The sequence below is a fragment of the Canis lupus genome, chromosome 31, assembly GCF_011100685.1.
Source record: "Canis lupus familiaris isolate Mischka breed German Shepherd chromosome 31, alternate assembly UU_Cfam_GSD_1.0, whole genome shotgun sequence".
Lineage (NCBI taxonomy): Eukaryota > Metazoa > Chordata > Mammalia > Carnivora > Canidae > Canis > Canis lupus.
In genome coordinates this window covers 7,883,078-7,896,295 of record NC_049252.1, presented here as the reverse complement: position 1 = coordinate 7,896,295, position 13,218 = coordinate 7,883,078, and the positions used below count along the sequence as shown (strand labels likewise).

Sequence of the window (13,218 nt, the reverse complement as noted above, 5' to 3'; positions counted from 1 at the left end):
TTGTTCTCATTACTGCTGCCCATTAGAAACACCTAAATCACTTTTAAAAAGAAAATCAAAGCCTGTTTCCCAAACAATTCTGATGTAACTAATTTGGGCTACAGGACATGGAGATTTAAAAATACTAAACAACAACATAACAAAAACAAAAACGAAAAGAAAATCAAAATTTCCCAGGGGATCTAACGTGCAGCCGAGCTGAGGACCTCTGCCGTGGAGAGACATAATTGCAGGAGGTCTTTTAATGGTAAGAGCCTGGACTTTGAACCAAACAGAGCCATGCTTACAAGGAAGCTCTGCCAGTTGGCCATGAAACCCTGCACGTGAAAGTCACGGACTCCTTGCCTGCAACCACTACTCTTTGATTTGTAGGATTACGTGCAAGAAAAGTAGAAAGGTGCTTCTCAGGATGCTCTATAAATATCATCTGTAAGAATCATCACCAGTTATTATTATTCATATACCATCATCTTATTCTCCATTATGTAAGTTTGAAGTTGGGCAGTGAAGGAAATCATGGAGGGAAAATATGCAGAACCCCAAGAAAAAGTTCTATGGGCAGAATCTGGGGAACAGGAAGCATTTAAGAGACTAGTAGAGGAGACAGAGACCAACAGAGCAAGATGTAGAAGAGCCAAATGTATGGAGACCTAAAAGAGAGTGGTGCCCTGAAATTTAGTTGATCTATGTTAAACTTCACGAAAATCTGAAGTAGGATGAGTCTGAAGCTCGGCCACTGATTTGGCAAATTCTAAATGTATAAAGTCTCAAAGTGATCACATTAGGGCTGCACAGACCTACAGGTGGTTGCGGAGTAGGGGTGCAGAACCAGAGACAGCTTAGGAAGGCAAGAGAAGGCTACTATTTCCAGAAGTTTAATTTTTAAAAGGAAGGGAGAGGATACAAGGGGGTTACTTAAGGAGAAAGGATTCTGAAACTTTGAAAGACCTTTTATCCTAAAGTGGAAATAATTATAAAAATAAGTAAAAGAAGGCAGTTATGGAAAGTTGAAGCGATATGGAAGAGGCAAATTGAAGAGCTATGACCCCCATTTCTTTGCTGCTTTGGCACCAGCAACCAGGGCAAAATAAATATATTCACTAATACATTAACTATCGCTACAGCTCTCAAAAAAGGACAAGTCCTTCCTTGGTATTTTCCCCTACCTCTGTCCAAGCTCTCATTCTCTAATGCCACTTTAATAATAGTTTTCATATCCCCAATGCTCAGAATGAAACTGATTATAACTTGTCTAGTCGGAATATCATTCTAATAAGCTAATAAAATCAGGATCTTCTTTCCATGCTCTCAAGTTTACTAAGCTGAATTTAATTTGACAGAAAAACACCTGTAATCAACAGCATCGGGCAAAAGAACATGACAGAATCAGCCCAAGGCCTTACCCTCCTGGAAAAACAATTCGCAGCTCATGCCTCCTGCACAATACAGGAAAAGCCTTACTTCTGTGTGCTGTACGAAGGGCAGCAAATTTCAGGGCGCTTTTTAAGCATGCCAGACCATCATCCATGAAAAAGAGTTATCAGAAGATGTCAAACCGTACCTACCTAGAAAATGTAAGGGTAATCAGAGGGCGGATTATGGCAGGAGGTGAATCCTTACACTAAGGAAAGAAAACATGAAAGGAGAGAGTGAGACTGTTGCTCTATTTCCAGCACCAAGAGCAATTGGTGTTCTCACCATCCCCACAAAGCCCCTTCCTTGTACACATCCTGCCCCCCAAGGAGTCAGCAGAGGAGCAGATGCTCCATAATCTGCAATTCACTATACCCGCATACATTTGTGTCACAGAGTAATCCCATTTGATCATATTACTCTTTCATCTAGCAGTTTGCATGTGCAGGTGACTAAGGCACTCTCTTACTGGCCACTTTGCATCACCCCAACACAACGTCCTCCTGGGGGTTCACGACTACTTCACTGCATCCAGTTACGCAGTCATTTCATTCCAAAACCGCCAGCATACCCCACCAGCTGTCTTACCCAGAAGCACAGTACTCATTGTTAAGGGGGGGTGTTTTTTTCTCCATTAAGTGTACTTGTTTAATAAAGTACACCCCATAGAGCAGATAGATCCGTTGCATTTATGTTCATTTCCCATGAACTCTCTTCTGGCTCACTGCCTTTTTCTTAATATTAATAGGCAGAGAGACTATTCTATGGTGCTGTGTTGAAAATGAGCATTTAAAGAACACTGAGAAGCCACATTGGAATGAAAAATCTTTTCTAAGGGGTGAGGGTGCCCAACCACAAATGGGCTTAATAAATATTTGTCAAAATAATTTTGATGTGGTAAACTACGTATAACATAAAACATATGGTATTAACCTTTTTAAAGTATACAATTCAGTGGCATTAAGTATACTGACATTGTTGTATAACCATCACTACTATCCATTTCCAGAACTTTTTTTTTTTTTAGATTTTATTTATTTATTCATGAGACACAGAGAGAGAGAGAGAGAGAGAGAGAGAGAGAGAGGCAGAGACACAGGCAGAGGGAGAAGCAAGCTTCATGCAGGGAGCCTGAGGTGGGGCTTGATCCCAGGCCTCCAGGATCACATCCTGGGCTGAAGGCAGATGCTAAACCGCTGAGTCACCCAGGCGTCCCCATTTCCAGAACTTTTACATCATCCACAAGTGAAAGTCTATACTCACTAAATAATAGTGCCCTTTCCCTGCTCCCCTCAGCCCTAACAACTGACAATCACCATTCTCCTTATTGTCCCTATGAATCTTACTATTGTAGGTACTGCATACAAGTGGAACCATACGGTATTTAACTTTTTTGTCTGACTTCTGTCACTTAAGATAATTTTTTCAAGGTTGATCCATGCTGTAGTGTGTATCAGTAATTTCATTCCTTTTTAAGGCTGAAATAATAATTAACTGTAAGTATATAGAACATCTCATTTATCAATTTACCCACTGATGGACATTTTGGTCGTTTCTACTTTGGCAGTTGTACATAAAGCTTCTATGAACATGGGAGCAAACATCTATTCCAGTCTCTGCTTCCAATATTTAAGGACATACACCTAGAAGCAGAATTGTTATATCATATGATATTCTGCCTAACTTTTTGAGGAACCACGATACCATACCATTTTCCTTAGTGGCTGCACCATTTTACATTTTCACCATCAGTGCACAACAGTTCCAATTTTTCCACATCCTTGCCAACAACTGGTGTTTTCTACTCTTTTTTTTAAGATTTTATTTATTTATTCATGAGAGACACAGAGAGAGAGGCAGAGACACAGGCAGAGGGAGAAGCAGGCTCCCTCCATGCAGGGAGCCCAATGTAGGACTTGATCCCGGGACCCCAGGATCATGCTCTCAGCTGAAGGCAGACGCTCAACCACTGAGCCACCCAGGCATCCCACTACTTTTTTTTTTTTTTTTTTGTAATAGCCATTCTAATTGATCTCTATTTGATATTTGAGAGTGAGTGAATTTACTTCCACCTGTGAAGGAATCTAAATCCTAAAGAGATGGTATGTAAGGAGATCATCAAAGACTTAACTTTAACTCTCCCTTAGTTTCTTCTGACTGAGCCCCGGGTGCCCTTCCCTTTGGTTTCTTTGGAGTTTCATATTGTTATTACCTTCCTGGTTAGGCTGAGATCATGTGTTTATTTCCAAGAGATGCTAACATCTGTAAGTTGCGAAATTACCCTCACCGATATGATAATGTTTGACAATCCAACTTAGTGGCACTTATTCACTGAAAATCAAAGGCCATTAGTATCTCCATTCATTCATTCATTTGTTCCAAATTTTACCATGAGTTTATTCTTCCCAGCACAGTGTAATTGAACTTTCTGAGATGATGGACTATTCCATATCTGCTTGATCCATTATATTAGCCATTAGCCACATGTAGGCTATTGACTATGTACAATGTGACTATTTCAACTGAGTAAGTCACGAGATTAATAGGCACAGCATAGGGAATATATTCAATTATACTTTAATAGCAGGTTTAGACAAATACACTAAGAATCTGTTCATCATCTTTATCCCAGTTAGTATGGTCATTAAAAATGGCACATGAGTACCACTTGTAATAAAGAGGAGTACAGGTGTGCCTGGGTGGCTCAGTCAGTTAAGCGTCTGCCTTTGGCTGAGGCCATGATCCCAGGGTCCTAGAATGGAGCCCCACATCGGGCTCCCTGCTCAAGAGGGGAATCTGCTTCTCCCTCTGCTCTGCCCCCTCCACTTGTGTGCTCTCTCTCTCTCAAATAAATAAATAAATAAAATATTTAATAAGAAGTAGAGTATAGGTAGGTGCTAATTTCCACTAAAACACAAAGAGAAGAGAGATGAGCTTCCTAGGGGAAAATTAGGAAATGCCTCAAAATGGAGGTAACCATTAAATTATATCTTGAAAGATGAATATGACCTCACTAAATAGAGGAGAAGGGTATTTTAAGAGGGTAGAAAGGCAAAGGCAATTAGCTGGAAACCAAGTGCTGTGTTGAGGGACAGTAAGTGTGTGGTACAGTGAAAGAGACACTATGCCTAGCGGGGAAGTGAGAAAAATGGAAAGAAGTTAGAATAATAGTCCCAGATCTGAGCGTGAAGGGCAGAGTCCAGAAAGTGGCAACAAAAGAAATGAATAAGAAAAGGTAAACTGTGACTTTGCTCTTTTCCTAAGTAGTTCCTTTCCTTGCTCCAAGTTATGACCAAAACATTAATTGGAAAAACTGGAATTAACGGGCTGGGTGTAATTTGTAGTGTAGGCAGAGGCTTTTCTTTAAATGTTTTTGCCTTTTTTTCAGAGAAGCTTATAAATAGAAGATTCTTTCATTGGCCAAACTGGACCATTCTTAAACTCTCTTAAATTAATACAAAAATCTCTTAAATTAATACCCAATATTTAAATAATCCAAGCCTTGGCTTAGCGCCAACCACAGTTGTGTGGTATTTTCTTGTCCATTATAGGATAAAAAGCAAATTCTTACAGAAACTGGCTATCACTATATATAAGCAGGTAAAGTGGTTTTACAGTCCCCCTAGTTCCTCATTCCAAGGTAAAATGTAATATGTACAGCACACTGCAATAATTTCCTATCTAAACTTTTTGCCATTGTTTTAATATTTTAAGTGCTTATTCAAGGGATATGCATCAATCAGAAGCTATTGGCTGTTGTGCTAAAATATCGTTCCTCCTATGGGTTATATAATTCACCTGGCAAATGGTCAATCACGCTTCATTCCTGAGTGAATCATGATTCTGCCTTTGATCTACTTTGCTAGTCTTACAAACAAGGAAAGTGTGTCTTTGGGATATTCATTAATATTCTCTGTAAGAACTAAAACTGAACTAAATTATGCTAGGCATAGCTAAAGGACTCATTACGCATGAACAATTCACAAACCATTTAAAGAGATTATACAGTTTGTCATAAAAAGCACTGGTCTTTAATTCTAACTGAATATAAACCTATTTGGGTTGAAATCTTAATTAATGATTTTACTCTGGTTCATTAACATTGTGATGTTTCCTCAAGATAATGGTCCACATACCAACCTGGCAGACAATGACCAGAAAAAACGTGTCTCAAATGCGGACAGATGCCAAGTAGCCTTGTAGGCAAAAAAGGAATCCAACCACATATGGAACATTCATACGTGACAACCACAGTTCTCAGCACATGAAAACTAAAATCAATTCTAGATAGATCAAAGAGCTGAATGTAAAAAGCAAAATTTGAAAACTTAAAAATATATGAGAATATTTTATGACTTCACCATAAGGAATGGTTTCTAAAACAAGACATAAAAAAGAGAAAACATAATGTAAAAGTTTTATTACTTTTAATGAAACAAAATATACTTAAAAAAATAAGACACACTAAAAAACCCAGAAAAAATAAGATGCAGCCCAGGGAAAAATATTTTCAACCAAATAGTTTAACCAAAAATGAGTTTGGATGTAGGATATATAAAGGACTTCTATAAATCTACAAGAAAAAGATAAATATTTCAGTTAAAAAAAAAAAAAAAAGGTAAAATCTTTTTTGAGTAATTCACAGTGAAGACAGCTGAATTCTCAATGAAAAGATGTTCACTGCACAATCAGGAAAGAAAAATGAAAACTATTCAATTGGTAAAATTGACAATATTAAATTTTGCCAAGTGTAGACAGAATGGTAGTTCTCACAAATGTGCTTGGTAAGTATAAATGCTACATGTGTTGTGTGGGATTTGGGCAATACCTGAATACAGGAAATCAGTAAATTCCAGATAATCAAACAATTTCATTCTTAGGCATATCCATGAAAAAAAGAATTGTATACATTCCCAGTGATGCATGCACATGCACATGCAAATCATTGCTACACTGTTATAGAAATTGGAAGTGCCTAATTGTGGTAGATTTAAAAAATGGAATACTATACAGCAATGAAAATGAATGAATCAAGTCTTCCTGTTATAGAAATTGGAAGTGCCTAATTGTGGTAGATTTAAAAAATGGAATACTATACAGCAATGAAAATGAATGAATCAAGTCTTCCTGCATTGACTTAAATCACAAAAATCAATATTCCTGAGAATGCACATGGTATGTTACAACTTATTTAAATAATATAGTTATTTAATACAATACTATACATGAAGGGTGTACATGTATTAAAAGTTAATACATGGGGATGAAAATAACAAATTTACTATTAAGTTACCTCTTGGAGGGAGATGTAATCTGTGCACAAAAGGTTTAAATTTTGTTTACTATGTTTTTACATAATCCAAGTGGTAATTTACAGACATTTGCTTCTCTCTATTTTCTCCATCTCTGCCAAACATGTCATAATATCACAAAGTCAGAGTCAGTAAAGTTCCAAATACTCTACATTATAGCATCTCAACTCTACAGGCCATCTTCTTATGTGATTATTGAAATTGTGCTCTTAACCAGTATGTCCTTCTGATGCAGGAGTCTCTTGCTTCATTAAAAATGAATCACATGGGGATCCCTGGGTGGCGCAGCAGTTTGGCGCCTGCCTTTGGCCCAGGGCGCGATCCTGGAGACCCGGGATCGAATCCCACGTCGGGCTCCCAGGTGCATGGAGCCTGCTTCTCCCTCTGCCTGTGTCTCTGCCTCTCTCTCTCTCTCTCTGTGACTATCATAAATTTAAAAAAAAAATAAATAAAAATAAAATGAATCACATGATTTGACACACTATGCTCTGTGATCAAGTATTTCTTTGAAGCACAGTAATCCAAGAAGACATGCCCATAGTCCTCAGTGAGATCTAAAAAGCTACACTGATGGCTTCTCCCAAACTGCCAAATTGAGCGCCAAACTGACCTAGCTGATTTGGGGAGCAACTGTTGTGATAAATTCCACGTGCCTAGTTACATCTGAAATGCTTGTTGGAATATGGATTCCAGAGTCCTATCTGCACATATTTTAACGTATTCAATCTGATCGGGGGTCAAGGGAGTGTTATTTCAGTGTTATTTTTCTTGATTAAGAGGTTTCCTTGGTTCAGTGGCCAAAGTTTGGAAAATACTGCTTTGAGGAATTCAGTCCCTTGATAAAAATGAATAAATATATACAACAGAATTCCAGAGATGTTATTAAGAAAGCATTAAAGGAGGTATATTTAAATCTATTTGCTTAACATGAAGGTCTTCACAGAAGGGTAACAGCTGCTTTGTGTTTCCAAAGATCCAAAGATCAAGAAAAGTGAGAACCATTATGAGCCAAAGTTCTAACACACAAAAGCAGAGAGGAATGATATAGCCTCAGTATTTGAGAAAATGCAAGTAGATTTTCATAGTAATTGATAAAGCTAAAAACTGAAGAGAGGAATTCTGAGTCCAAATGATAGAGCACCTTCAGTAACAAGATAACCTTCATCACTTGTGCTCTAGAAAGAGGACTCTTGCAGATATGATGTATGGATTTAAATGGAGCAAGAACGGAGGTGAGTTGTTAGTTTAGAAGGCTAATCCCAAGAATTAAAAGTGGGAACTGGGGGCAAGGCTGTCTATGGAGAAAAGAAGCTAGGTTCAAGAAAAATAAAAGCATTAGTAAATATATATGTGTGTGTATTTTTTTGTTGTTGTTGTTACTTGAGTGTAGTGGATGAGGGAGAGGGACATGTCATAGGTGATTTTGTCCTGATGCATGATGGACTTACTTAGGACTTAGAAAACCAAGTAGAAGGTCAAGTATGTTAGGAAAAATGATACATGTACCTTTGAGTAATTTCCTTTACTATATTTTCCTTACAAATTTTTGCAATATATCTCTAGCTGGAGATATCAAGTAGATTTTTGGAAATACAGGAGTAGCAATCAGGAGTACTATGTGGACTAGAGACACAAAATTTGGATTTCATTAGTGAAACTCTAGACACGATCTGGGGTGACTGAGGAGCATGAGGGCTAAATGCAGAAATATAATGAACAAATAGAAAGCTGAATCTGACAGGTAATTTATGTAAAAAGATATGATATAGAGTGCTCCAGAAATGTCAGCTTACTCCTCCTAACTCCAAATAAAGACCAAATAAAATGGCAGAAATTGTAATCTATTGGAAATTTCAGAGATGTATAAAACTAGAAGGGTTGGAAATAGAGATTACATGGTAGAGGAGAAACATGAGGGTTGGAATGCTCAGAGATTACATGGTGGAGGAGAAACATGAACCACCCTTAAAAATGCGTAGGATTTGGCTAAGTTAAAGTGGGGAAACATGCAGATCATAGAAGCCATGTGTGTGGAAATATGAAGGTGGAGGTGTACAATTTCTGTCTCAGAAAGACGTAATGGACTCTTCCAGATTCCTTGGCCATATCTGTGCAAATTTTGAAGTAAATGATGAAGACTCTAATTTTTATGCTTCTTCTTTAACTTCCAGAGATGATGGTACAGTTGGGGCAATGATTAGAGAGGCGGGCTTTCTTACTAAAGAAGTTTTCTCTGACTATGACATCCTTGCAAAGTCACTGTTTAGAGAAGACTGGTCTGAGGGTGGTGCCAAGAATGGTTTGGACATGAAAAGGATATTGAGATCAAAAAATTATGAGTGCTGAAACAAAATTTTTAAAAATAATGAAACTTCTCTAAATACGAGAGGGAAATATAGTCCCATGGAAACTGGAGAAGCATGTACTCTGTCATGAGCAAGAACTTGTTTCCAATTGTGGATCTTCCCCTATTTGCTGAATGACTGTGTATATTTTGCTTAACCTCTCTGAGCTTCAGTTTCTTCATATATTAAAGAAATCTAAAGAAGATTCTTACCTCAAAAGAATGATGTGAAAATTGAATGAAATATCTATCGCAGGTAAGATGCCTAATGCTATGTCTACAGTTTTCTCCTATGTGGCCTAGGGTAAGTCAGCTACTCTTCTAATACCTCTATTTCCTATAGCATTGGAGACTTGGCCAGTTCATAGGACACTAATATGTTTTAGATATTACCATGAACGCATTAACAGGAATATTGCTCACTCACTTCAATAGCAAATTTAGACATAAATTATTATGTGACCAGGTAGTAAGTCTAGTCTATTGTATGTTATTATGGTTATGTTTCTGAACTCAGAGATCAGAGAGCGAGAGAGCGAGAGAGAATGAGAGAGAAAGGTGCGGGGGGGAGAGAGAAAGAGAGAGAGAGAGGAAATCAGTTGAGTTCTCTGGACTATAAGGAGGAACTCATTCTCTAGTGGACTGGATGGAAGCTCACCTCAAGTTACATTTCAAATGGTGCATTGCACCTGCTCATTCATCAAGCTGCCAAGGGCTTGCTTTGCTGCCCTGTTTTGTTTTGTTTTGGTTTTTTTCTTCTTCTTCTTTTAAAACTCACACCTCTGCAGTGTCTTAAGTTGCTCTGCCTCATAATGAAAGTAACATAGTAAATCTTGCTTGAATAAAAATAGCTCCTAATATATCAAGTATAGATGGATGCCAAAAGGTGAGTTCTCACAGCTGAGTACATTAGTTTCCAAATATTGCAAGTGAGCATATAGCTTCCCTTTCATTTCTGACCAATGTTATTTTGTTTCTGAATTGATTCCACTATGCAATAAAATAAAGACAATTATACAGGCCAATATAATTCTCTTTGGGGAGATATCAGGATATTTTTCTTTATTCTGTGCAGTACACAGTAAGAGAAAGTCAGCTTTAAACCTATGGGACTCCAGGGCAGCTGTTGAATCTCTGTCCTCCTCCCATACCCAGACAGTGCTTTGCCGCTAGAAATCACTAACCCCTTGCAGAATATAGCCTAGAAGATGGTAACACTATGCTGGTTCAAGGACAGGGGACGTGAAGAAAAGGGAAGTAAAAGGAAGTATGTGGAAAAATCCACCCAACATGTGATTAACAGCTGTGTTCTGAAGCCAGCCTTCATCAGGGATCTGCAGCTGTGTCATTGTGCTTCAATTCTGCAGATCATACAGGGCTAAATTGGAAGACGCATGCAGGAAGATGGGTGGAGAAGGGTTAAAGGAAGTCCAAAATCCATAGTAACGATATGAGGTGCATGCCCTCACTCCTTACTCCTGCATCCTCAGTTTTACCCTCCCCTCCTGTGAGAGGAAGATAGGTTCCTAAGACACACACACACAAAGTCCTCACCCCACTGGTGTGCGTTCTTAGATGCTGTTGCTGATGTTTCGTTTTGTTTTGTTTTCCTTTTGGGGGAGGAAAGGAAGGGACTGATGGAACACCCACTAACCCTTTAATAAAGCCATTAATGAAATCAACATGCTGCATGCCTTTCAGAAAGCTTTCAAAAGATACAGAAGAGACACAGGATTCAGAGTAGCAAACTGAATCTCTCAAAATAATAGGTCTGAGGAGCATCCAAGTTTGGGCCCAAGCCTAACTACCACACTTCTAGCTGGCCTCCTCATAAACAGATGGATTCTCAAAGTATTTTCTATTTAGTATTACATCCTAGTTCCCAAACAACCGTAATGAAGGAGAAATTCTAAGTGGGAAAAGAATGCAATGATATTGTCTCCATCACCACCAACCCCCGCCCCCCCCCCCGCCCCCCATGTGCTCAAAGACGTATATTTCCTCTGAAAGTTCTCCTTCAAGCAACCAACACCCCGTGTGGGCCATTCTAGAGTCCTTCATCTCTGCCCCTTCCTCCAAATGCTCCCGGGCGCTGAAGATCCACCTCCAAATTAAACCATCTCCCACCACTACTTGAAATACACAAACCATTTCTTCACAGGCCTTTGTAAGGCACAGCCTGACACAATCACTTAAAAAGAAACGGGGCAGATGACCCAGAGGAGTTTGCAAGGTCAGGGCACTCCCTGGTGAGGGCGTGAAAGGGTGGGAGGTGCTGAGGTCAGGGGTAAATGACGCCGCGAAATGAAGGCCCCGGCCCTGCAGCCTCCCGCCTGCAGATGCAGAAGGGTCTCCAGCGAGCCCGGGTCTGGAGGCCTGCCCCGTCCAGCCGCAGAGAGGCCGCGGACGCGCATTTCAAAGCCGCATCTCAGAGCAGCGCACTTAAAAGCGCCAAGGAAAGCCTGGCTGAGGACCGCACTGCCCCGAATCACCTGCGGCCATTCTCTTGCAGGCTCATCAACGTTCCCCGCTGTCGTCCCCTCTCCTGCGCCTCCTCGAGGGCGTTGGGGGCGCACCCCAGGGCTTTTCGGGGGCGGGAGCAGCTCCGGACCGAAGACCCGGAGGGGGTGCCTCGCACGCCCCCGCCCCCGCACCTGCCCGTACCCGGACCGCCCGGGACCTCTGCGGGCCTGGGGGCGTCTCCTGCGCGGGGCCCCCGGGGATGGCGCGGCGCGGCGCGGGGCCTCCCGCATGGTGTCCGCAGCGCTGCGGGGTCGAGCCGCACGAGCGGGAGGAGCGCGGGGGCCGAGGGCCCGGCAGGGGCAGTGGTCGCCGGTGCAGAGGCGCCCGCACCTCCCGCCAGTACCTTTTCCAGCTAAACGCCAGCCTGGAGCGCTTCCCCGCACGTCCCGCGCGCGTGGTTTTGTGCGGGGAGAACGGGGCGCCGCCGGTCATTCACCGGTCTCCCGTCCTGCCCGCTCCCCAGGTACAGCCCCTCCGTCGTGGCCTCGGCCCCCGCCTTCCCGCGGCCGCGCTGCCGTCCGGGCAGAAGCCGCAGGTTGCAGACGCGGGTCTCGGGAGACTTCGCCGCCCGTCTCCCTGCGGGTTCCTCGGGGTCCTCTAGCGGCGCGTCCTCCAAAGCCCCCTGGCGCCCCCCTTGAGACGGAGGCTTTCAAAGTCGGGGCGCCTCCTGCCCACCTGCCCCGCGGCGGCGCCCGGAGCATCCTCGGAGGCGGTGCCCCCCGGGCCCCAGGACGCCCCGCATCCGCGCTCGCGGGCAACCCGGCCGCGCGCCGCAGACCCCAGCCCCGAAACTTCTCTGTGAAGCGGGCGGCCCGCCCGGAACGGACGCTCGGAACAACTCGCAAGGGATTCCGAAGAGCCGCCGACCCAGAAACCCGCATCCCTGCAGGGAGACCTGTGGAGTCCCGCCCGGGCGCAGGCTGCACTCTCGACGTGGCCTGAGGGCTCCGGAGTCCACCCCCGCGAGGCCCCAGCGCCACCGGTCGCGGCAATCTCCGGGCACCCCGCGGGGTCGGGGCGCACCCGGCGCGCGGGCAGCCACCGAGCGAGCGCAGCGCGTCCCCGCGACCGCTCCCGAGCCTGCGGGCGCTGCCTCGGCCGCCGCGCGGGGGACTCACCCTCCACGAGACGGCGTCCAAGCCCCGGGCCGCGACTTTGCGGACCGCAGAGCCCCCCGGGCCGGGAGCCACCGCCGAGGCCGCGCGCGACTCTCAAACGCGAGGGCGAGGGAATCCGGGCCGGGGGCCAGTCGGGTTTCTTCCCGCCGTCGGCTCCCTGGGAAGACCCGATCCCGCTTCGGCGGAGCCGTCTCGGAGCCCCGCTCCCGGGTTCCTAGAGCAGCGCGGAGCGGACGCGGCGCATGCAAATGGCCCGAGTGTGCGCTTCTATTGGTGGCTGCGGAGGCCCCTGGGTCCTACTGCTCGGCGCCAACTCGGAGGCGCCCAGGGGAGGTGGATTTAATTGATTCGTTACCTCGGGTATTGTGATGCCTGCTGCGATGTTTAACCGGGGGGCGGGGGGGGGGGGGACCCTCACATTGAAACTCCTGTCATGTGATCTATCATTTCATTTTGGCTTTTAATTGTCTGTGCAGAGTGGCTTTGGCAATACAAAGGGTCTTAAAAG

General features: G+C 43.4%; 1 protein-coding gene across 6 annotated transcripts in view; it reads right to left on the bottom strand.

The window, feature by feature from the left end:
* The window catches only part of ROBO1 (roundabout guidance receptor 1), a 1,125,490-nt gene extending 1,112,555 nt beyond the window's left edge, over positions 1 to 12,935 (bottom strand). For 3 of the 6 annotated variants that reach the window (XM_038581198.1, XM_038581196.1, XM_038581200.1), the window contains exon 1: positions 12,711 to 12,935. The gene's annotated coding sequence lies outside the window, so the exon portion shown is untranslated. The remainder of the gene's footprint in view (positions 1 to 12,710) is intronic. The other 3 variants (XM_038581193.1, XM_038581195.1, XM_038581199.1) reach the window with 1 other exon arrangement.
* Positions 12,936 to 13,218: the final 283 nt, after the last annotated feature.